We start from the raw sequence: 27,381 nt of genomic DNA on the forward strand, positions 1-27,381 counted from the left end.
GATGTAAGTCTCTGTATGACTATGGTGCTTAATTCATAGACACAGCTCTATACTGTCCTACAGTAAAGGACCTTAACTTTATGTTTCAATTCCTTTAGTTAAACTAAAACATAAAGGCCACAATTAGACTTGCTGTACTCTCCAATCTTTTAACACTCAACAGATTTTCTGTGAAACAGCTTGACTGGCAGAAATCTATAATTGTACTGATAAGTGAACATGTTAGCTAGATAAAGGTTAAACTATCAGGGATATGTTCTCCATCCATCTAAAGCCAAATTTACAAGCTGAGGCAATAGTGGGTGGGGAAGGGGAAAAGAACCTGGCAGGTCAATATTGATTGATTTGGAACCTTAGCAATTACCTCCATGTGCAGAAGACCATGTTAAGGTCAGTATTATCTTAGCTCATTTTATGGGTCATCGCTCCGGCTTTAGCTAAAACAAATTAATGGAGTAAACAGTTTAGCTCACCTTGGTGAAATTTACAGCAAGTGTTAAAGCTTTGCATAGGTGGAAGGTACAGCATTGGACAGTGGCCCTTGGTATTTTGCTGAACCGCTGTGAATTTAGGTGATAAAATGCAGTCTATAAATAAGCCTGAACTCCCTGCAGTAAACTGTAAGAGTACAATAATATATAGTATACATGTAATGAGCCTATTAAATGAATGGATTTACAGGACATCTAATCCCATTTTGTTCTTACTCTTGAATGATGACACACCTGAAAAAAGGCACAGCGATAAGGATATTTACTGGTAAAAATGATTAAGTGTAAAAATTGTATTAATACTATACAACATATCTGTGTCATCAACTCCTAATGCATTCTGTATGTACTGTAACAGTGCGCTTCTTGTGTGTAGCACCAAAAAATAATAACACCAAAGTCTTTCAGTTTGCATGTTATTTCTTGACACCTGTATGTATTTTACTGGAGGGGAAAAGGGGAGCGTTATTAGTCAACCAAAACATTCCATCATTTTTCGGTGTATTGGCATTCTTCTCAGGCCTTCGGGCCGACTCGCAAACAGCTCTGTTATGTTCTTAAGCCCAAAATAAATTCAATTTCCAATGTAGTGATCTACTTAATGAAAAGTCAATGTCCCTCACTCATTGGTAAGTTCCCACAGGGACAGTCAGAAAGATGAATTTATCAGCAGGCTTGAGACTGTGCCGTAGGGGACACCACCCCTTATGATCAAACAGAATGCTACAGAGTGTGTCCAAGCAGTCCTCCATTATTACCCAGCTTATACTCTTAATGTGAGCCGACAGAGGAGGGATGACAGTATTGATCTAATGAAAGTACTATTTATATTCTCACAAATCCTCTCACCAGTGATTACAAAAGCATTCCACTATAGTGGCCAGCACGTTCTACATACAAGTGTAGAGGGTGACGATTTTTTTTTTTTTTGCCTCATATATTAATGCAGCATTATATTAGTATGCTTATTTTGCATTTTTTCCTCTATCAGGCACCATATATGTCAAAACATCCTCACAACACATCTCAAATGTCTCTTTCTGTCAAAACCAGTTTTACTTAATGTTTAAAACAATTGCCATATAAACTCCGGCTCTTTAGTGGAGTCTTCTGCACTGTTGGGCCTCATGCCTGTGAACAGTTCAGATGTTTTTGATCATTAATAACACCATGTCTTGTCAGCAGCTACCCCTCTGATAAGGGGGACATGAGGTTGTTGTCACGGTATATGGTTAACAGTACTATAGATAAGCTTTAATCCCCACCAGGCTTGATGTAATGCATAGCAAAAGTGATGGGAGGACAGAAAATACAGTACGTGTGTGTATGTGTATTAGCCACCGGATAAAATAGTAGCGTGCCAACACTACGCATATGCACTATGAAGAGGATGAAATAGGCTGCATGCACTGCAGATGTCATACACACTTATCACATTCACTCTCAAAGTGCAGAATGTGTGTAGCTTTCACTCACATGGCCCACAGGAAATCATGTGCAGTTAAACATGCATGAATGTGTCCTGTCCATGAGGATGCATTTATGAACAACAGGGAAAGCTGAATTCTTTATTGACCGCATATGTTTAACTGTGGATGCCTGGCAGAAAATCTGTACATCACCAGTAATATGCTGTTATTGTCACAAAGACTGCGAGAATAGTTGCCCATTAAGGAAAGATCAAATGCATTAGAAAGTATTTATTTTGAATGAGATCAAAATGCACATCTTCATAACAATCTAATACGAAACACAAAAGCAACAACAGTACTGCATGGCAACGGGAGCATATAGTTCAAATCACTAAGCAATAATTTTATGTACTTTGCATACTTGATTAGCCGAGTTGTTAACTGTTAAATGCTATTTCGATTATCTAATTATAGTGAGAGCACATCAATTTACATTACTTTGTGTGGCAATATATTCAACATACATTTGCTTGTATTGATGTAATACACAAGACATCAATATCTCAAGCTTTTCTCATGGACTAAAGATTAGTTATTAGAGTTATACGCTGAATTTGGCTGTGGCTTTATGGGATGGTTCTGTATAAAGTTTATGTAGGTCAGTTATAATTTTTTATTTTTTTTAAATGATGACAAGATCAACATTTATCTGTGCATTAGAATAATAAGATACAATGATAAAGCGTACGGATAATTATCTCTTATTTATCTATAGTGTTTATATTTATGTTCCTAGTTATCAAGTTAACTGCAGCACTGTTTAGTAAGATAAAAACACAAACTTACTTGTATATGAGAATGAAGCACAGAGACTAAATTGGTTCGATTTAATTTGAAAACCTGGTAAACTCTTGTTGCACTTCAGGTATTAACATTGCTATTTAGTGTACAGTTCATTTAAAAAATGCTCACCATATACTTGACAATATATAGAATATAAAGTTTTATTTGTTGCATTTCTTTTCTTCTTCATTTGGTACGTGTCTATAATAATATCTACAATAATGGATAAATGTTTAGCGTGCCATGACATGTAAAGAAAGTAGCAATTTGGTCACTTTATGTTTCGACAGCAGCACTAAATGTGTTGCGATACGTGGGGCCATTTATAGCATGTAGTAAAATGGGTATTTAAAGAAGTAACTAATGTGCATGCCTAGATATACTGACACATATTTGAAACACTATGAACAGTAATACACAGTGTTCAGCTATATTTGTTAATAAAAAAAAACATATGCCTTTGTAGACTGCTGTAGATACAGGTGCCACCATGTCTGCTAACATCTAAAATCATAAGGAATATGTAACTTACTGTATTTAACAGAAATATTATGTGGCAGACTACCTTCCTCCTCGAGGAAATGCATGCCATCCACTGAGGAATGGGTCTAATTCATTGGATCCTTCACAGATAGAGGATCTGTGTTCATCTCTGTCTCCAGTGTGTGAGTCTCTCTAATGTAGCTGTACTGCCCATAAACAGACATTGAGTGATTAGCGCTGCTCTGCCATTGACATCATTTGCATTTTAATAGACCATAATTACAACTCGGGGAAAATAAATTGCACTTTGAAGAATGTTTGAATTACTCAAACTCTCTGGCTCTCCTCGTGAGATAGCAGTGAGCATATGCAGGAGCTGCCTGGATGGTTAATATCAGAGGCAGAAATGTAAAGAAAAGCAGGATTGCAAACTGAAAAAGAGCAGAACAAGACAACGTGGGCTACAAGAATGTCACTTCAGGCATAAATGAAAGATTTGGACTTGAGAATTTTCTATAATTTAGGTTGCAATATATTTTACAAAGCCAAATGAACTTAATACTGAAAAAGAAACATGAAAGGATGAGTTCAGTGCTTCAAGAGACTACACTACAAACAGCTGCTGGCAAACACACACTGACTTTTTCTGGGATCACATCTGTGACCTTTAAGATACTTAATGTGTCTCTAATCACAAAACCACCCTGCTGATCTCCTGTAGTTTTTTTTCTGAATTCTCATTAATGCCTGTGATAATTGCAGTTTGTCCATTTAATATTCTCTGCTGTCTTATCGCTGCACCTCACCTGCCAAGATGTGACACCTTCCTAGGATTTGCCCAGGGATGTCTAACCCTGGCAGCTAAAGCCCATGTGACCCTGTAAGCAAGAGTGACAACACAATAATACTCCCTGCGCCTAATCTTTCATTGGTGGATTATCAGATTAGAGGCCCTAGTTGTTTATAGGCTCGGTGACTATCGAAAAAGTTGATCTGTCAAGTTTATCTTACACTTGTCGTATCAAGGCAGTGTTGGACCATACAGTTGGCTGCGGGTTTAAGATAAGGCTGACATAGCTGAATGGAACCTCCGGAAAGTGAGAAACAAGGCTTTTCTTTTTACTCGGACGATACACTTTATCTAGTTTAAGAAATGGACCCCACCAAAAGCATTACTGCTCTTTTGGATTCACTTGATTTATTTGACCTCTTTGGTGTGACAGAGGTGCCCTTTTTATTTTGAAAGGAGATATCAGAAATCATCCACCAGTTTAAGACTCAGGTTAGTCGTATGGAATCACGAGTTTGAAAAGGGACATAATCCATCCTCCTTCAAGCGTCCCCTTTGTAGCATTTCAAAAGACGTGAGCCAATGCAACTTTCCTAGCAATCTGTTGTTTTGACAAAGTAACAGGCTGGAGGGAGTCCATTACTGAACCTTTGGATGTGGTTCACTAATTCAACCTAACTGGTTTCTTTACATTACGAAGAAGTGACTCTGGAGGTTGTGACCTTTCCAAACGTAACTGTATCTGTGTGTCGCTCTCTTTATAAATCTGGATTTGCGAGGTGCAACCGTCCGACATAGCACCTTGTATAATGGGAAGTTACATTATCTGGCAACAAACACATTACACATGCAGCATGATAAATAGTCAGTAAAACTAATGATGGAATATTATTTAGGCTGTTCAGAGAAAACCTATTAGTCATCACTTTATTTATGTGTGTTCATATTTTTTTATGGCAAAAGGGTTATAGAAACGTATCTATAGTCCATAAACCTGCAGTAAGCAGACTCCTACAATATTGGAGGCTGGACTCACTTAATGTACAGTTAATCAGCATTGCAACAAGGCAACCTGTAAAAAGGGAGCATTTCACTCTATTTGACAGAAGCTCTGCAAAACTAATTACATTCTCTTTCAACCTCGAATCTGATTTGTGATAATGATAGAAATAAAACACACAAGACTAAAACAGTAAGCATGGTAAACATTACAAATTAGCATGGTGAATTTTAGCATTTAGCTCAAAGCCCTGTTGTGCCTGGGTACATTACCATCACGAGAAATGCTTTCAGCCACGGCATTAACATCATAGATCTGAATAGCACTGACACTGTAATACTCGCAGTACAAACAGTGTTTTCCAGATTTTACGAGAAAAAAAGCGTTGGATTTACAGAGTAAGTTCTGGCTTGCTTCAGCAGAATCCTCTGCTAACTATATTCTATATAGTCACTGTATTTAGAGGATCACATTCATCAAAAAGAAGTTTAACTGTTTGGGGATGCATGTCATTACAACTGTGATTCATCTAAAGCTGCTTTGAGTGCTGGGGCACTAGATAGTGCCAAAGAGTCTTACTTTGAATTTATATGTATAAGCACAAGCCTTATATTTTAGAATTGTAACAGCAGAACACCCTCCTAAAGGGATAATAATAATTTTCCTCTGTCTCATTCCCATCTTATTTATGACACAGCACACTGGTTTGTCACTTCCAGCCAGTGTGATTATTCACCTGGTGAGCATATTATTCTAGCAAATACCACAGCTATAAAAATTTTTCATATTTCATTCCAGGGGTTTGATGAGAATGCACTGAATCCCATTTTCCAAAATACTGGGCATTCTGTGCAACAAGAATATGGCTTTTTCCTGATTACATTATGCCTCTGAGCTGTGTTTAGCCAAATGTGCATGACTTGCAAGTGCAATGTGCAAAAGGCTGCTGCTACAGTTTCACATTAAGAAAAAAAAATAAAAATAAAATCAAAAAAGATAAATATAGTACCCACAGATAAATGGTTCACATCCATCAGGCTACTTAGCTTCAGGTGAAATCCTCCACCAAGGCATGTCTCTCTGTGTACTTCAGGGCGACTACAGGTCCTTAACAGGTTTGGAAATCTTAAACTATATTATTTTCACTCACAGCATTTGTGTTTCAGATCACAAGTGTGGAAACAAAAAACATAATTTTAACCTCACCAACCAAACACTTTCCTACGTCAAAGGGACAAGACATTCTATGTTTAAGAAGAAAATCATCCCTTGATACTAAAACGAAGAGACCACAGCACAAGGCCATTTGCAGCACAGATGCCCACCACATGGAGTGGACATAACTCATTTGTTGCACTGTGCATTTATTTATTTATTTCCCACCTCTGATATAGGGTAGCATCTGTCACCTTTGCCTATTTGCCCACTTGCATCCACACACTATGCTTCAGAATAATCCCCCCAATATTCTTTTACAATAGCGACAGGCAAGACTCAAACACCTGGAGACCTCACATGTGGCACCAGAGTTAACAGTCAGTGCCAAGATATGACATGGCTTTCTTTATTTATCTATTTATTTTAGTGACATCATGCCTATCTAATAAATGCAATTAAAATGGTGGAACATCAATCCTATCTCAGGGTAAAAATTTTGTTTGTTATGAAATTAACTCCTGAATGTATTTATTTCACAAACATTAGGCCTGTACTCTGGCATGGACAGTGCTGTAAAAGTTCATAATAGCCCCTATGCTATAGCCCTTTTTCTAATGGCAGTCAGCCACCCCCTAAAGTAAATTAATTAAATGGGCATAGAGCCAGAGTTGTGGATCTACATCTGATGCTCATGTCTGAAGTATTTGAAGTGTCACCCGAGATAAAAGATGTCAGAGAGGTTTCTAATTCTCAGAGCCCAGCCCCAAATAGCACCAATAGCCATCTGTATTCTCATTTCTGCAGCACTCACTAAATCAACACACTCGACATAAGCCTGAGGATGCCTCTGCACAATCATGCATGACAATATCAAAGCTTTTCTTTATTGCTTCTCCTCTTCATTTTTCCCCTCCTCATCCCCTCTTAACTGCTATCTGGAGCTAAAAGCAGCGGTACAATTGCAAATATTATCTTTGGGGTTAGTGAAAATCCTGTAAAATCTTACAGTCTTTTGTCAATGATTTCACTGACAACTGTGAGAACCATGCTCAAGGATGATTTCATCCTTACACAGGTGCAAACTAAAGTGAACCTCCATTACCAGAAAAGGTTTCCAGCCTGATCTGTCAATCTGCAGCCTTCAAAAAGACCCGCCATCTTAACAACAAATCCTTAGCAACGGACTGTTCAGCATTTTACAGGATCCTCCCTTAATTGCCTGTCTCTGTTCCAACCTCAACATATTTACAACCATAAATCTCTAAAATGTCAGATGAGCCAAATCCCCAGATTTCCATGAGCGAGATGTTTCAATGATGAGCTGGATCTGTCACTGGGGAGCCATTCAGCACCCACAAACATACTGAACAGGCACCCAAGATGGATCTGCCGACACTTCATTCTGCATATCTCTATTTAATGATATTATATTTCATTTCCCAAGAAAAGAAAACACCATTACCAAAAGCAGTGAGTCGTAACAAGCCATTCTGCAACAGATTCCCAGCCTCCTTGGTGGTATAGTAATTGAATTTCAATTGCATATGACACAAAGTTTGAAAATGGTTTTGTTACCATTTGTTCCTTCTGTCTTACATACTAAGATCAACTTTGCACACTGTTAAAATCTGAGATGTGGTAACATCTTCACTGGACTCCTTCTAAATGGACTCTTAACGTTAATAGTAATTTGTAAACCACAATTCAAGAAATACATGGGTAGCCAACCAGACGTGAGGTCCCAAAAAAATGGTCCTCAGGCAGATTATTAAGTTGATTTTTGACCAGCCAGCCCGACCAATATTGATAACTGCCTAAAGTCCATGTATATGGTTACTGTGGTTAAATGCTTTGAAAGCCACTGAGAATTGAAAAAGTGTGCCTAGTTGTTTTGACCACAGATTGAAAAGCAGTTATCATTTCAATGGGAGTTATATGTGCATAGGGGAAAGGACAAAGAGGTCAGAAAAACTGGAGTAAGTGCTCCCTCAGGCACAAACACAAGGGCATTCAAAAGGCCCCACAGAGAGACCAGGGGAAATTGATTTCAGCTTTATTCCTGGTCAAATGCATGAGTGTGCTGGCGGGTGACCCAATGGTGGACCTGTCCACTCAAATTAGGAAACCATTTAGAAGATATGGCCATGTGTGAATGGCCAATCATACTCTATGAATATAGTACCCAATAACATTATTTCACACATCAAAACATCTAGAGGTTTTTGTTGGGGCAGGCCTCTGTCCATTAAAGTTGCTTGTGATAAGTGCACCGTATTGGTCTCCATTGGAAAAAAAAAAAAAACCTGAACAGTAATACTGTAAAATGTTTCTGGGGCAATGTCATTGGCACAAATTACACAAAGACATAAAAGCTTTTGCTACTGGCCGCATGCACTTTAAAAAAAAGCGGGACTGGCACTTATTTTTTCCCCCATTGAAAATGAAGAGTGTATGCTTTCAGCACCACCAAAAGAACACACACACACACACACACACACTAGTTAAAGCAAGATGGGTGAGGGTGGGGTGTTGGAACATACAGTGCATCTGTCTGGTAGCATGGACATCATTTTTAAATGGATATTCAATTATTTAGTCAACTAGTTATTTACCAACAATAAGGAAGCTTTTCCCATCACCTCAGATGTGACGGTATTAGTTTAATTAGTTTCATTAGTTTAATTGTTTATGCAGGTTTGAAGCCTTGTATGATATGTCTTTCTGAAAGCATGCCTGAGGAACATGAAGAGCCTTTCATGACCAAAGGCCAACGGTACATTTTGTATTTTGAGTCATTAGTTAAGATTAATTAAAAAAAACAAACTCCAATTTTAATGCTGTGAGCAGAACAACTGATAGTAAGTTCACTCCCACTGTACCAAGTTGGAAACATATCTTAAGAGATGTCTCTGTTAAATATAAAGCATGAGTTACCTGTGTCACTCAAGAGAGAGGTAATTGAGAAAACTAATGTGGGTGAAGCAAACCTGTAAGTTTTTACTTGTTGCCATACTTATTTTGTAGTCCATTTTAAAAGATTTGCATTCCTTTCAATTCCCATTATTCACCTGGTTTTTATCCTCTGTACAATCATTTTACAGTCAATATGAAGCTCTAGGGGAGCTCTCTGCTTATAGCTGCACACTGTGCATACATAATTTATGTACATTTTGTTTGCCTTGCTTCTTTTACGATGCAGTGAATCTGATTCAGTTAGAAGCTGATGTTATGCCCAAAAAGGAAAAATGTCTTCGTTTTCTCCCGACAACCACCATGTTTATACACTACACTATGCAACACTGTATGAAGCAGGACAGGGGCATTGGTACGGAAAAGAGAGCTGTACCAACCACTGCTATGTTGCTTCAACACAGTGGACCTTGGGGCTTTGCTGGCTGCCAAGCTGCAGTCACCCACAGAGCTGTGTGCTTATTTTCTCTACCCTCTTCTTGACCATATGGAGCATAAGGGTCACAGGGACGCTGTGTATCACCGATTTGTCTCTGTGTGCTAGAGTGTGCATATACATGTGCATGTGTATATGTACTGCCTGTTTGCAAAATGAGCCAAATATGCTTGCTAGTGTCTGTGGATTTGGCAGCGGGGTGCACTGATTTTGTCAGCATTTGCATTTTCCTGCCAGCCAAGAATACTTTTATTAGCTCTACCAATATAGACGCAGAAAACAGTTCATGATATTTTCACATGCTGCTGTGTTGAGCCTATCACAATAGCTATATTCTTTTTCCCAGGTTATGCAGGGACTCCTTTTGCCAATTAAATCTACAACCCAAATTACCAAAGTAGTATGAGCTCTTTCTAGTCATGTGACTATTCCACCCTACAGCTGTGAGGAAAACCCCCAGATAATATATAAATATAATATAAATGCCAGAGTTCAGAGAGACTCTATACGTACAAAGATGATGAAGTATCTTTTCCTTGATTGCCAGCTGATCTGGGGTCAGTTTGTCAGAAATGACATGGTGACATAGTAGCAACCTCTCATTTAATCACCATATTAATTCACCCATCACAAAGCTCTAATGACACCACTGCTGGCCAATTAATCTCCTAAATTTGATTTAGTGAGTGTCCATTCATCATAACTGACTGTTCAGTATGCAATCAATATGGTCCTTTTAGTACTTTGGACACTTAGACCTCAAGAGGTACACCATCATGGTGTGAAAAGTCTTATGATAAAGTAAATGCTTGCCCAGGCCAAAGGGGAGAAGCATCAATCATGTAGCAGTGCACACAGCAGCAGCACTTTTTCCTCAGGTTTTCTTAAAAGCCACCTCGGACGAGAAGCAAAGGGTACAGCACAGCACTCAAACACGCTCATCAACAGTGCACGCGTCTTTAAAGGTTCGTAGACATGCCCTCCTAGATCACGATGATCTCTTGAGTAGGTTAATATTTTTACTTTAGGTAATGTAGTGACACAGCCTCCTAAGCTTAAAGCTGCCAATTTACTTGTGTAGGATTGTTTATATACCTGTATCTTGGAATAAGCCCGGTTGCTAGTGCACCTTGTCAGTACCCATGCATGCTTGTGCTTGGACACACTCTCGCCTGTACATACACATGCCATCAAGCCGCAGGGCGAAGGCAGCTCTGCTCACTCAAGGGGAAAGTGAACAGCTATGCCTGTGACAGCTGGAGCAGTCATGACATCCCTTCACCAAATATCAGGGATGGCTTAGGACGCAATGGCGTATCAGCCAAGAGGGGTTCATTTACAACCTGGACGAGACGTTGAGGCTTTAGCCTGCGACCAGGCTGAAGCGACAGCACTCAGTTTTTTCCTCCTTGCATTTCCAGTGATAATGTGAGAAGTAATGAGTTTCTCCTTGGTCTGCAGCCCATATAATAGTCCCCCATTTGCTTCAAAACAAGCCCAATGGAGCAAATTAGATAATGTTGTGCCAGTGAAAAAATGAGCTGAATACTAATGTTTATTTTCAGAGGTCCAGTTTCAATGACTTCTGATCAGATTTTCAAAATAAACTTGTTTCATTGCTTACATGTTCTAGTCCTATCTTTAACAGCATGGTGGTAATTTACTCAGAAGAAAAACATTTGCCAAATACTGAAAATATAAAACCTATATTAAGAGTTTGGTATGTGTCACGGACCTGGCATGTCAATCATTTTTGCCTTACCCTGGAGATACATTAAGAATGCAAAATGTTATTGCACACAAACACTTTTTTCTAATAATCCCTAAGTTTGGGTTATGTTGGAAATACTGAAAATGATGGATGTCTAAAATGCATTAGAACCAGTTATAATTGCAGAGGCACCATTAAAAAAAAGAAATCAGTGTACTATGCAAATGAGCATAATCACCTTCAGCCACTTTAGCACCAGACCAATTTTAATTACACCTTAATTTCATGTATAAATACCCCCAATTCAGACAAGCTGCTGCAGTAAACCCCAGCAGAATAGACTGAGTGGGAGGACTGTATAGGTAGAGATAATTACAACCCGCTGTTATGAACTCCTGATTATATAAGGCGGAGGCCAACATATTGTCTCCAAATACCACTAAATGAACTTCCTCAGGGTGATGGTTTAAAGTATATCACAATTCTGACAATGGTGCCATGTGAAGCGAACAGTTCTTCATACATGGGCAAGGACTGTGTCTTTTTATCTTGAATATTCGACTTGGCAATTGTGTGACGTTAATGCGACTTCACTAAGATGCCAGGACTTGCCATATCATGTAGCCAAGAGAACATGTCTCTAGAGCATATAAAATGTTAAGCTGAAGCTTATACATATGGTACCAACTCTTTACATGGTATAATAATAAAGAGCATGGTGGAGCTGGATTTTCCTCTGTCAGATGCTTTGAAAACTGTTAAGTAGAAGTTTGTTGAGACTGGTTTATGTATAAAACAGACCTCTGAAGGTTTGCCGTCTGATTTGTTTCCCCTCTTCCATGAGTGAGGTTATTAAAAAACCAAAGCATAGCTGTGTTTGTGGGTACATTTGTGTTTCTAATTAAGGACGATTTGGCTTCTAAAAGTTTCCAGGTTGTCATTAACTTGATAACAAAAAATGATTTTACAGACAACCACATGTTTGCTTTTTCCTTTTGATGTAAAGCATGGGAATCATAAAAAATGTATGTCTCTCTGGCTAAGTTAAGGCACTAAACTGAGGAACCTAAAAATGCATACTGCATTACCTGTGAAATTAGCCCTGACCGAAACAGCAAGGCCACAGTCCATCTTGAAGAACTATTAACACTGAATGACTGGGTCTGCTGTATAAAAAGCGGCTTTTCGACTACAGCGACTGAAAATTGAGCATTGTCGAAAGCTCTGAAGGAGCATATGTTCAGGCACAGCTTGTTGTGGCCTCAGATGTTCCTTAACAGTTGATTTCCTCAAGTTGCATTTCCTTTTTCACCACGTTATTGTGCTAATTATTTTTCGGCACAATCCACTTGGGTGGTTCATGGCTTAGGACACACAAACTCAGCCCAGTTTTTTCCTTACCCCAGAAGAACCCAACCCAAGCACCCATGAATATCTGCCCAGCTGTGCGACACATTGGTTCCTCAACACTATTGACTACTTTGAAATGCTTATGAGAGCTGATGGAGCATGTTCCTGCTCTTTGCTTTTGCACCTAAATACGATTTGTGCAGAGCAGATTTTCTGTGGAGCTACTTTATGATGATTTCTATTCTACTATATATATATATATATATATATATATATATATATGAAAATGTGAACAAAGTAGTTCCATTATTCACCAAGCAGACATTAATACCACAGGTAATTGCCAGAGACAACAGCATATACTGTTATAGAGGCAGAATAGCAAAGCAGTCAAAAAGAAAAGTGTCACCGTACTGCACGTCACACTGAATTTTCTGGCTATACATTTTTCACATTTCACTCCAACATGCTACCTGGAACTTTGCTGTCTATCAAGATCTGAGTGGATCTGAACACACCTGGAAGCTAGGTTAGAAATGGCCCTATAATTTGAACTGGTATTAATCTTTTTACTGGGAATAACTACTGCAATATGACCTAAAATCTTCTGACCTCATGGTATTAAACATGGAAATTCTCACCAAATCTCTCGTTACCTGTAGTTTTTCTGATCAGGTTGCTCTTTTAGAAAAATGAAGAAAGAAAGAAAGAAATTAAAATCCCTATGGGTGTTTTTTTTCCTGTTACAAAAATAAGTAAGTAACTTTAGAAAACAAATTATCCACTGCATATTTCACATTCTTTCAGAAGAAAGGAAAGTGCTGTCTGTTCTATAATTTCAGACTTGCCTAGTGAGGTCAGGGTTTCTATGCTTGAATGCCCACATTTCCATCTTTGACTTGCTCTGGCCCAGTGAGGAAGAATGAGCTGTTGCATCTCCTGTGATGTGCAAAAGTGAGAACGTACAACAGCATTCACTGAACTACATGCGCTCCACTGATCTCAGCGTGAAACTGCTTCACCACAGCAGGGTATACCTTCTCTCATAAAAACTATACAAATGTAAATACCGCATGAAGTTGGCTAGCCTTTCACGGGACTACATTAATAACTGCACTGAGATGCAACAATCATCAGAGTCATGAAAAAAAAATTTGCTGCCTTGTTCTATTTATGTTTATTTTGGGTAAATAACACATGGTCACCATACTGTGCCTTTTTTCGGGTTTATTTACATTTCTTTGCATGCCAGGTATTCATGCTGTTCGCCTTATCTCCACTGTTTTCTATTTCCCAATTATCATGCAGGATCATAACAGTAACCAAAGGCATATGGAGTGGCTGGGCTATATGACCCATGTTTGTCATTCCCAAGTTACTATGCACTCAATGCATGCCGACAAGGTGAAATCTGCAACCATTTGTCATATTTACATATGAACTAATGATTCCCCTGTGGGCTGGCTGTGGCCTTCCAAATACTCTATGTGGTGAAACTGAGGGTGATGTATAGGACTACTGGGCAACTGAAACTGGTGACTAACTCAGTATGATACATAGTTTCACTGCCTAATTGCAGCTCCCAGCTGAATAGGCCATAAGCCAACAGAGACCTATTGACCTTGGTGAAGGTAAAAAAAAATAAAAGGGCCCCATGCCTGTACCTGACCCATTTTGTCACAAAAAAATCTTCACTTGACAATAAGCAACTCTGAAAGCCTGTTGTGAATGACTGTGCTTGCAGTTAGAGTTACTCCATGGACGAGAGGAAAAAAATGTAATATCTGTCACATTGCCCAGTGCGAGTACTGATATACAGATCTTTACATATGGCAATATATATATATATTTTTTAAGAATAGGGGACTGAATAGCATCAAACCACCAGTTATTTCTGTAGCATAGGTCTCTATACTGTGGTGTTTGGTTCCAGGATGCCACATTAATGTGTATATCTGCATTACTTAACCAATACTGATAGACACTGTTGTGCCAAATTACTCTATATTAGATATACAAGTACACAAGGTGTACAGAGAAAATCTGCTATGGTGGTGGTATACTACATAATGATATTGATGAAAAATATAATGCCATATTTCAGAGAGGCAGATGCTGCCCTGTTTGTTCTCTATTGCCCATCTTCCTACCGTGTTGAAGCTAACATCTGTTCTTTTGCTGTGCACTCAAACAGCCAAGTAAAGGCAGGAAACAGATTATTGAAAATGTCATTCTCATTAATTATCATGGTGAAAGTTGAAGAAGCGGCTTTCATTTCGAAATAAATAGCTCATTCTGATAGTTTCAGATCCAAGTGCTTACAAAATCATTTTCCATAGAAAACCTTTTGCCAGTACTTACAGTGAATTCAAAAGCTTAAAGCACCTATAATCAATATTATAACAATTGATCAAGTGACTATATTTAGTGAGAAAGGGGTCGTTCAGTGACAGATAGAGAGTGGGTCTTAAATCCCTCTCAGCTGGGTGGAGAATTACTGTATCTTTCAGCTGCTTGTTTTGTGTTTAGAGCCCACATCTTACAATTATGGTTAGCTTTTAGCACTCAGAGTCATTTTCAGGCACAGCAGGAAACTCTCAGCAGAAAAGGTCTGATAAACCCAGGACCAAATGGCACACATCGCATAGGCACTAGCCTGTGAGAAAAAACCAGCAATATTATACATTCATTAAATGGTTAGACACACACTTCCAAATGAATGGTAGTGTTCCGTATCTGCTAGATGGCAAATGGATGATTTTGATTTTGCCAAGAAAATGTAAAAGGTGATAATATTGGAAGATTCAGGTGACAAAACAACACAATCCATTGGACAGGTTGCTACTATCATAGACCTACCACAGACAGACAAACACAAACATAACTTCCACACAAAGTCACACACCCATTATCGCATTTGGTTTCATCAGGTTGATATTTTGCCATTGTGGCATACACAGCTACAATACATGAAGAGTTATTAGACCACTGCATAATATAGAAATATAAAAAACAAAATCATGGTCTCATGAAAAAAAAGAACATGCAATAAAGCATATATAGTTGATTCAGCACATCTCACAGCTGTCAAAACTTTGTAACAAAAGTTTCTTAGCAAACTACAGTTAGCCTAGAGTACTGAGCCGCTCCTTACAGGAGAGCAAGTTTTTATAGAAATTATGTGACTACGTGCCGCAGATTATAGTCTCTTACATGGCAGTTTTAACACATTCTTTCTGATCCATTTAGAGAGTTACCAGCCAGTTTTGTACCTGTAACACAAACTACAACTCCTAATTGATTTTACAAGGCAGCTTAGACTCTAATTGCTGATTTGCCTGGGGAGATACTTGATCCAAATGGCTTAGCAACTTCTTTTGTGGTGTGGTGTGCTGTTAGGAGATTTTCATTCATGGGAGAGTGGATAGGACAGGGATTGAATGAATGTATCAAGAAACAAGCTGTGAACTGCATTTAGAGTAAAGGCAGATCAGGCCAAACTGAGTAAGCAGGTGCGTTCTAAGTCTACCCTCACTGCATATCTAATCGGAAAGTTCTCTTTTTTGGGGCGGCACAGCTAATATTGTTCACCTCTGGAGTATGATGACAGCTAATTACTTTACTTCTCCCTGCAAGATCAGGTAAGCTAAAAACTCACTGCAGTGTGGCACATAAATACAAAATAAATGCTTTCTAAGTGTTTAAAAATCAAACATTATTTGAGAGATATTGTTAACTTGGTTTAAATTAGGGATAAATTAATACATTTTCCCATAGTGATAGAACATCACAGAACTTTAATGAATTGAATCTGATTTATTTTCCTTTACTTGAATTGTGCTATATAGAAAACAATGTAACACCACAGCGCCTATAACTTTGAATCTCTATTCATTTTGATATTAAATAAAGCTTTAGGTTAAAACTCATTCACTAAATTGCCTTAATGGTCATCAGGACAGGAACAGTAAATTCATCAATCAGCATTAATCAGTGCAGCAGGAAATCTCCCTCAAATTCACATTATTCAGTGGCTATTTAGACAATGCAGTTAATATCAATACTACTGTAGTGAAGGAATCACATGTTACTGCAGTACCCAAGGACATTTTAGTCGTGTGGCTGCAATCACTATAGCTGCTCCATTGATAATAGGATACTGACTTTGTGAACCGATGCATTTGCCATTTTCCCTTTTACACTCCAGTGGGCTTTGTGTAACGGTCCAGAATACTCAGCATTACCAAAATGTAAAGCTTACTTTAGTGTAAGATTTAAAAGAAAATGTAACAGTGGGGGAAAAAATAAATAAATAAAACATGTCCTAGGCTTTCTGTGTTACACTGACAGCGGGTTAGATGACTAATGTAAGCAGAATAAAGTGCATTTTTGGAACTGCTAATAGTCCATGCACTTTCTGTAAAAACAGTTTCTCTCTGTACTGACAGAAAATACTTAATCTAAGCCAGATCAAATTATTGGTATATTACAAGCTATGGGAATATTCACAGACAAATATTTTCATTTTAATGGTTTCCTCATTTTGCTTATGGTTTGGTTTTCAAAATCAATATTTTAAAACAGCATAAGTTTGAAAAGTGAGCTATTTATTTGAATGCAGAAGTTTATCCTATTCTCAATGGAGATTGTACATTTCTGCTCTAATAGTTGTAAAGACATCTTGTAGAATGTGAAAAAGTGCACATCCTCATAACAATATGACATAATGTGTCACTGAGATGTTAAACAACTGTATATTCTCACCACATCACAGGACCAGAAAACCATGAATTTAATTTTATAAGCACAAAGGTCCATCGTTAAAGCTCTGGGGTGCAGCGAATCACTGTTCAGCTCACAAATTCTCTGTTGTTTTGCCCCTCGTTTTCAAATCTGCGGCTGAAACATCCAAGTACGGTAACAGTATGGGAAAATGATGGGAGTAATCTGACAGAATATATGCAGTTTCATAAGACTAGTCAGGCAGAAAATAGATTGGGGGTTGCGATTTGGGGGAGTTAGGATGGGAGTGTCGGGGGTTACAGAGAAATAATGTGTCACTCACAGCATATAGTACATTTTGCTGCTCCTGCAACCAAGGAAACATGACCCACAGTCTCCTCCATGTGATAAAACCTAAGCATGTGCACCTTTCACCTTCAGTTGCTTTAAATGTCCCTGCAGAAAAGGAACAAGAAATTGGGGTTTGATAGGAAAATAGATCTATTCAGACACTATTCTCATCTTTTTCTTTCTTGTCTGCTGTGATGGAAGTTCAGTCACTTTCTGTAAGCGCCTTGACAGAAGTGCAAGGTAATTATTGAAACATATGGATGGCTGGGCCCTCTCTTAACCCTGCCACTAATGATGCTTGGCTACTATTACAGTAGGGCATAGGAAGGACATTTCCACCATTAACGGATGTATCCCATCTCCTCCTGCACTTGTTGGCTAAAGAGAAACTGTTAGAGATTTAGAGAAAAGCTTGGAAAACGTTCTGACATACATGACCTTATTATTGCTCAATAGTATTTATCAAAATGTAGATGGTATAGCCTGTGCTATATGGCAATCCTAGAGTCTAATATGAACACAGCTATGGTTCATGTTTAAAAAGAAAATTCACCATAATTTGCTGCATTTAAAACATGCTGAAGCGACACTGTATTTCACTGCGTACTCTTACATGCACTGATGGAAAAAGATCATAAAAGAGGTTACTCTCTGGGGCTGATAGGACTCAGGGTTTACACATAAAATTACAACAATTGCTTAATCTTTGCTACATCAAAGCTTTTCCATTGGCAGCAGATTCAATTTAATTCTAGACAGCCTACTTCAACTCCATTAACTTTCTTTGGTGAATGGGAATCAAGAAAGATGCTTCCCCATAATGTTAGCTCGCTTAGGGCAATTTTTAAGCTTGGAAGCTGCAGCCCTCTCTCATGCTAATGGACCCAACAATTACCCTCCCTTGTCCATGCAAAACATGCAACATCCCCCAGGTACACCACAGTGTGACCGAGCTTTCGTTCATATGGTCTTGTGACTACGGGCAAAAGTGATGGTGCTACAAAATCGACTAAAAGCACTGGAGGACAATAAGAATCCCCAACACAACGGCTGCAGCCAGTCCAAAAGCAGTAGTTGAAAATACTTTCACTACTTCAGCTATATGAAGCACTTACACAATTCAGCCTAAATTGGCTTTCACTACACCAGCCCTCTGCATCAGCAGGAGCTGTTAAATATTTGTATTAGACCATTGAAAAAGTTGATTCTAAAAAGTTGAATTATAAATCCAACTAACAGAGTTTATGAGTATACCATACTCTTTGTTATCAAGCGGCTATACACAACTTACTTACTATTCTGCTGATTTTATCTTCAGGCAGTGTAGCACACAGTGTAGCACAAGTCCAGCTGAGAGGGTGAGATTAAGGATAATGAAGGCCAGCAAAGTACATCTGTTCAGTCATTCTAAGTGAAAATTTTTACTCCAGTGGTGCCTATTGACCACCCCATCATATTTCCCAATCGGCATATAGCACACATCCCTCACTGATTCATAAGACCGGAGCAGTTCTCACATCCATCTATTCCAGTTGCTAATTGAGACAGGAAAAAGGCTTCAGCCATTTCATTCTTTCCCTAAATGACTACTGGACGCTGGAGACCAGATGGTCTGTCTGCGAATGTCACTGGTGGCCAGTTGTTACGTTTGACAATGTGGGCCGATCTGGCAAGTATCAGTACAATTTTTTGCTGCCTTCAAGAAGGAGCAACTGGGGAAATAGCACTTGGATTGATTTCATCCCTCATTCGGTGCACAGCAAATATTTTTGACAAAGACATATGGTGGAGAGAAATGCACAGCAGCAGGCTGCCTAGCCTCAAGCCTGAGCTGTTTTCACTTGATTGTTTCGGGCAACATGCGCATTCAGACAAGCAGTGTATGTAATGTTCGCATGCAGGCAGCAAGGCAGACAGGCACACACAGTGCTTTAGCTGAAGCACAGACAAAGGCAGAGTGATAAATCTCTGCAAACCACAAATATTCCCCATTTACAGAGCTCTCCCAAGAGCGTTTTCTGTTTCCCAAAGCATATTAGTGTTTACAAATATAACTCAACACATTGCTTCATGCTGGTGTTATTAATTCATATTCATCAGCCTGCATGAAGGCAAACAATTCCGCTCTAGACCACAACACTGTGTGCCACATGTTGGCTGCAGCATGTCAGGAGGGAAGTAGCAATGCTGCCTTTAAACTCCACCTCAGTGACCCTGTCTTCAGCTGAACCAATCTCTGGGAAATAGAGTCTTTTACCTTCAGTCCATTTGGAATTTGGGAACCAACCTGACGTTCAAAGTTGCTTGGTGAAGCAGAGTCCCTGTCTGGGCTTTGGCAGCTGGACTGATAGCCAGCCCTGTGGAATGGCAGCTGTTGAAGGGCTTTTTAAATTGCACCCAGGTTGATGGGTGGCTGTCAGGAGGGCAATGGACACAGAATTTCAAAAGGGGGAAGAAAAAGACAGATTGAGAGAGAAAGGCAGGTGGGGTGGGTCGAAGTTGAGACTGGGCGGACAGTAACCCTGACACCAAGGTGTACAGAAAAAGAAATGTCTCAAACACTAAAAACAGCAAGATAAAAGGGGAGGGGGGCTGATATTAGTGTTGGAATAAATGGAGCGCTAAAGCCTGTCATCATCAGGGTTATTTAGGTAGGTGGCACATCATCACTGTTCATCAGATTTGATATCTCCAGACTATGTTTACACACAGCAGGATAGTATCACTTTCTTTGCTAGGTTGATCACCTGTCACAGATACAAATGGAAATGTCAAACCTCAACAGTGCACCCATTCTCCTTCTCATAGTGATTTACAGTAGCCTTTGTACCCATCAAGTGTTATCATTCTCTTTGTACTAGAGGTAAAACATGTTTCCACTGGCTTTTGAAGGAAATCATTGTGAAGAGACAATAGTCAAATTAAGCAACATGGAAATACTGTTGAATACTGAAGGTCTCGCAAAGTGACTCTTTAAGCCTGATCTTCCACTGCTGTGTTTGTGCTGAGAAGCAGACGGTGTTTCAAGAAGGTCATCGTGTCTATTTGCCCAGTTATTGCACATGCTAGTTTCATTATTTGGGGACATTCAAGACATAATATCTAAGACCTGTCATGGTGGTGTCAAACTACAGCTATATAGACTGTGCTTGGTAAACACATTAAGCTCAGTGGAATTCTATACAGAGCTTAAGATTGAAATGTACTCATTGTACACTGGGCAGCCAATTATTTTAATAAACTATCCAGTTAGTACTGTTAAGCACACTTTTTTGCAGAATGACTAGCAGTAATGTCTACCACCCTAACATCGTTCATAGACTAAATTAAAGACAGGCTTGGGCACCATTAAATGTGACTGTCCATCTACTTTAGGGCAAGAACATTACTGTCTAGAGCTATTCTCAGTTTCTTACAGGCTCATGAATTTTCAATTGGAATTTATTCCCTGCATCTCCACATACTCTCTCAGTATTCAGAACAAAACAAACAGAATGATTTCCTTCTGTTTGTATCTCCGACCAACTGGCCCTGTGAGGTTCTGATAGCACCGGAGTGGCTACATTTATGACCATTTATTAGCCAGAAATCTGAAAAGCGATAGGACCTCTGACAGGTGGTTTTATTATTGCATACAGTGTACCTATTTGTATTGTTTCTATACCCCACTGGTCAAGAAACTTTTTTTAGTGGAGGGGTGGAGACATCAGGGCTACCAGTTTCCTCCTCCGCTTGTGTTTTGTTCTCCTCAAATCATGCCTACATTAGAGTCCTCCAATGCAAGATATAACTAATGCTGAGCATCATACTGAAATCAGAAGATACAAATGGACTTTTTAAGCTCAAATATAACATATCAGATTCGCAACATGCCAGTTTTCACACATAACAAGCTAACACGTAGACCAAAATTAAGTTGGTGTAATTACAACAATGGTTCAAAGGATTTGTCATATCCTAGAATATGACTGCATGCTTTCACCACATTCACTGAAACCAGGCACAGCACCCATAAGCCTTTGCCTCAAACAGCTCCGTGATGATACGCCAGTGAAATTGCAGCACACTGTACATCAAACTGTAGCCAATTAGTCTCAGTAACTCTATGATATAGCTTGCATATAAACTAGGAATAAATTCCCCTTCAGCATTTTGACAGTAGCTATTCAGATACTTAGCCCTCATACTCTGCAGTCATATCCCTATGCCAAAATCAATTGTGCTGGCAACCATTGCCAAGCCTGAATTTTATCTCTCAGTGGGGAAAAAAGGGGTAGGGAACAGGGCATGGAAGTATGCTGTTTATCAGTCGCACAACTAATTCACTCTCCCATCTCTTTTGATTCCCCTTTTGAAAGTGAACTTGGCATTAATCTACAAGACCTTGAGTGCCTTATGCACACAATCAGCGGTGGCGTTTTCCTTTTTTTGGTCAATCTCTGACCTTTTTCAGTGCCACCCACATTTTAATTAGTGCTAAACTAAAAGCTGCTCAGTGCCCCTCAATTCCCATTTTCCTTTGTTCTTAAAACTCCTTTTTTTTTTTTTTTTTGCACCAATAAAATCCATAGCAAATATGCCGCATTTAAGCACTGACTGAATATCAGTGGCGAAGAAGGGGTTTTTGCAACGGGTTGGAAAATTACAAGGGCTGAAGTGTCACACACATATGCCTGCCAAATGTAATCAGTGGATAATAAATGTTTGCCCTTTACACTATAAAAAGCAATGGCTGTATGAAATTAGTGCTCAGTTCAAGGCAGCAGATCACTATGTTGTTTTAGCTGTGTATAAATTATTTCCCAACAACTATCTCCAGCCAAGCCTCCTGAACTCTCTCCCACAGATGACATCAACTTCTGACTCCGACAGCTCTTCTGGAAATGTGTTTAATCTGTAGTCTAATGTGTGTTTTTGTTGTCCTGCAGCTCTTGATCAATTGGGAAGGTTGCTTGAGTGCTGAAAGGTAAGCCTTTGCAATCTAATCTCATGCACGAATCATTGTATAGTCAACAACAAAGGTGGGTCATGCCATTTTAAACTGGGTTCCCATTTCTGCTCAGTCTCAGGATTGTGCTAGTGCTGGTTGCAGCAGAATGGCACCTCGAGGGTAGACTGTGAAAGCATCTAAATCTTTTCTCCCCACTGTTTAATTAGCATGGTCTCAGAGACTAGGGTGCCGCTTTAGCAATCACGAATCCTGCTCAGCCAATAAGAACTTGTGTTCAACCAAATCTGACAGAGATAAATGGCATGTCGCTACATCTCAGCCTCACCCATCATCTCTGCTAACCATGCAATAGTGCATTGTGGGAAGACCATAGAAGTGCCACAAATCTAAGTAGGCATGTGGGTCATTTGATAATAACAAACATCTGTGTGGTTGTTTTCAGCGTGTTTGTGTGCACAGCGTGTTTGCAAAATGGACTAGATCTGCTTATATTTGTATTGTATTCATGCTTGTGTGTTTGCTGAGCAAACATCAACTATCCAACAAGACCCAATAGGTGCAGTCTGGAAGGTTCTGAAGGAAAGGTGTACTATTTCATCAGCTTTATCGACAAAGTGGCAATGTAAAGCAGAAGAGTACCACATGTTGCACCAAATGATGTTATTCATTTGCTCTATTTCACCTAGAGCTGAGTTCGGTCGCTAGTTAGAAAAACCTATGATGTGCTTGGTATGTGAGCAAATGTAAGCCAGTGACAAGAGACTCAGACAATGGATTATATTCTGTGATTTGATGAGGGAAAGCATTCTGGAGCCAACAAATTAAAAGAGACTGGAAACTGTCTTTAAAACAAGGGGACTGTTATCCAACCATGCAAAAGGCAAGATTAACAGAGAGCTTCCTCTGAAAACAATACATTCGACATCTAGCATTACCTAGTCTTGAGAGCTAGATGCTAAATCTCATCCAGGCAGGGCCTAATCAGGCTAGAGCCATCATCATGTCACGTGGACATAGATTTGACACTGAACCTTTTTGTGAATTATTTATAAACAAGGGGCAGGGGCCAAAACCTTATTAGTATGAACTTAATCAATTTCCACTTTAAACAAGGAAATATGCATTAGGATTAAGAAGCACTGACCACAGTCTCAAAAAAATGGCATCTGACTTAATACATGTTTACATTAAATCCACTTCAATTTGCTGATTAACATACAAAGTTTCCCAGTTCATTCTCCTTTTTTTAATGTAGTAAAATGTTAGAATTTGTGACATATGTTTTCTGCATGAACTGATCAGACACTTTCTGTCAGAGAGGAGTGGATCCTGTTCGTATGTATTTACATCACAGAAGCCTGATGAAGTTCATCACAAAAAGCCAAAAAGTCTCCCCTGTAGTTCCAGTACATTCAACTGTAAGGACATTCATAGTTATAAAAGAAAAGCAATTAAAATAATGCCATATGTTTTAGGTTATTATGATGCCATTAGAATCTCAAACATATAATACATCATTACACAATGCTTTTATGTGCATACTAAAAGTAGGGTGTCTTTATTACTAACAAACACTTTACTTATGGGGTGATTCCAGCAGTAATTGCTGCAGCTTTCCCTGACGCCTGTTTCGGTGGATCAGAGTAAGGGAACAGTTTGTAGCAGTGCGGGCATAATTAGTGATAGGCCTTGGACATGTCATAGTCTGTTCGTCATGGCTGCTTTAATTTCTTTGCCTTTGTCCTCTCTCATCCTAACATTTATTCAGGTGGAGTGTATCTCTGCTCAGATGATACTGCCGTTGTGCATACTTAATGTATCTACGAACTATTTTATTTGTCTATAAATACTATTATGGTAATAGAGGAAAAAAAAAAAACATTTTATCTGGATCTAAATTCGCTCTTATGTTTCATATTTGTCTTTTCTGTCTCTATTAAGATACATCTTGCCTCTTTGATTTCCTGTAGAACAAAAGGACAAATGGCCTAGTCTTGCAAGCTTGAAAGGATTCAATATTCAACTGGCTCATGAGACTCATTTTGGCTAAAATTAGAAGAAACCTTTGTAGGTTTTCTATATTCCTTTTTTATAGCTGCTTGTAGCAACAAAACGCATAAAAAAGGTTTTGTGTGATGCCAAAAGGTAGACTGGTGATTACAGTCAAAGGATGCTTTTTGGCATGATGAGTGTGTGTCTGTGTGTTAGACTGTGTGGCGTTTGCAGAAGGGTTTGTCAATCTAGGCTGTGGATGTGAGGCTGGATGAAAGCCACTTTGAGGATACAGTATATGGCAGGGAGGAAAAGCTCTTCTTCCACCACCTTCCTTTGCTTTTCTCCAATTCTCCCTCCCTCTCTCCCTCCCTCTTTCATTTCCTTCCTTTCTACCCTGTCTTATTCTCCTGCCACTCTACCCTTGCTATCTCCTCTTGCCTGCCTTTCTCCACCCTCTGTTGTTTCCCTATCCAATTTTCCCTATACACCCAGCCCACTCATTCTCTGTAGCCTCTTTCCCTTCCCATAGCTGTCTTCATGCCTGTGCTCATCTGCAATTGCTCTTCTCTCTGTTCTGCCTCTTTTACTGTTCCACCATTCATTCCTGAACTTTTTCATATTCCAGACTGGCAGCAGTGAGGGCCACTGCCCACACTATTTTGATTAGTCTAAGTAACATCACTGGAAATCAAGCATTACACAGATAAAAATTAAAGTTCATGTCCAGTATGTTATTTTCATTTTTATATTTTCTAGTACAACATTCATTTCACACTAATCTAGACGTTGTGTGGGTAACGCAGCATTGTTGGTTTGAATCCACAACTCCTTTCATGATGTAAATTTGTAAATATGGAGCACAGGGTTCAGGTGTGTGCCCAGAGCAATTTTAGAGAATATTCCTTCAGCCATACCACATGGTACCTCTGATAGCAGCAACTCCTGTGCTATTCTTTCATCACGCTATGTTAACTTTACAAAGAAAAAGAAAAAAAAAAATCTGCAGTGTGTTTGGAAGTAAATCTTGATCTTAAACTCGGAGAAAAGGCAGGTTTTCACAAATCTGCTTGACTAAATTATTCCTCAGGTTACCTCCTGAGAAGACCCTATGTGCCACTTTCATCCATGATGAAGTAGCTGGAGAAAAAAAAAGTAGAAAACATAAACATACCCTTCAATTCAAACCTACCAGAAAAAATTACAATTTCACAAGCTAGTTCTGTCAATTTCTAAACAGATACTCTAAGGCCTTGCACCAGAGTAGGTGTTCAAATGATATAGTAATAGTAGTAATATCAGTGTTAACATCACCTGCATTCTGCTCATAGTTCAGTACAAACATAACTGCCATGTAATAAAGATTGCATCAGGGTTGTGTTATTGCTCTAGACCTTTCTCCTTTCCATTACCCATTTTCAGAAGACAGACTTTGACTACGGCTTATGTTTACACATCAAAGTCCACAGAGTTGCATAAAGCTGTCTTGTTCTTGACTATCTTTAGTAAGGCTACTTCTCTATGTATTCGGAATAAAATTAGGACTGCTTTCAAATATGGCTGACAGAGATAATGCTCCGTACTGCTCAGCTCTTGACTCCAAAATATATGTTTCTTGTGGAAGATTTCACTGTTACAAGAACATCTTGAATTCTAATATTTAATGAAAACATGGAAGACAAAATACGTGTTTTATGATACGACTGTGGAGTATATGATATGAAGTATTCTCCTTTTCAGTGCAGCTTCACAAATTTGTGAGTGAATGACAATTTTGGTGGATGTTTTTGGCAGGAGGTGCTGATTCTTAGACTGACCTGACATTTGTGCAACCAGAGCCTGGTCTTTTCCAGGAAAAGAAAAAGAAAATAAAACAAAAATAAATAAATAATCATTTGACAATTCAGTATTCTTAAGAGACTTCGCCACAAATACATACCTTAAATGAAATATATATCATCCTGCATTGAAACCTTGCATCTCTCCCATGTGCTCATACCTCTAGCATTATTTGCCTGATTGTAATTCCCTGTCTACTATTTCAAGAGCCTAGGCAGCTTGTTTGCTATTGATTTTATTTACAAGGCATCTATATTTTACTCAAAGCAATTGTTTCCAAGTGCATTCATGAATCAATGCTTCCCTGGAGCCTGTGCTAGCAACTGCATTCAGCTCAATACCTCCAATTTATGTTTTAATTATTATGATCTACTAAGTATTGGGAGCTTGCCCTGCTCTCACACTCAGCATCAACAAGCCCTTCAGGGTGCATTGCACTGTACATTGAATTTTAGTGTCTACATAGGCAGACAGTGGCTTTGACTGTATTCATTAAACTGCCCTGACTCTCAGCTACACTGATTTGTAGCGGTGATGTAAATGCAGTGGCCACCATGTTAAATTTTTCTTATTTGGTTACTGACAGTTGACTTAGTACTCAGACATGTTTAGAATACGAAATTGTTAGAATGATTTTGAAACCTTTGTAGCTATTTTGATATTTGCAGTACTGTGTTGACTTGTGTGAAGCCACACACAGAATAGCAGGTAGTAGTTTATTTCACATTTTGCTATCAATTGTTGTTCAGACAGAGTATAAAAACAACAACTGCTCCTCTCTGACAGGCTTATTTGGCAGTGCAGCACTAGACTGGATTTTATACCCCACCACGTTTATCCTGTACAGTTTTTGTTTGGCACAACAGCATATCATTTGATCAC

At 38.9% G+C, this 27,381-nt stretch overlaps 1 protein-coding gene across 4 annotated transcripts in view; it reads left to right on the plus strand.

The window, feature by feature from the left end:
• Positions 1 to 27,381, plus strand: part of LOC113136086 (receptor-type tyrosine-protein phosphatase delta) — a 312,879-nt gene that overhangs the window by 155,183 nt on the left and 130,315 nt on the right. For all 4 annotated transcript variants that reach the window (XM_026316526.1, XM_026316545.1, XM_026316554.1 and 1 more), the window contains exon 9: positions 22,646 to 22,683. The gene's annotated coding sequence lies outside the window, so the exon portion shown is untranslated. The remainder of the gene's footprint in view (positions 1 to 22,645; positions 22,684 to 27,381) is intronic.

The sequence above is a fragment of the Mastacembelus armatus genome, chromosome 18, assembly GCF_900324485.2.
Source record: "Mastacembelus armatus chromosome 18, fMasArm1.2, whole genome shotgun sequence".
NCBI classification, from domain to species: domain Eukaryota; kingdom Metazoa; phylum Chordata; class Actinopteri; order Synbranchiformes; family Mastacembelidae; genus Mastacembelus; species Mastacembelus armatus.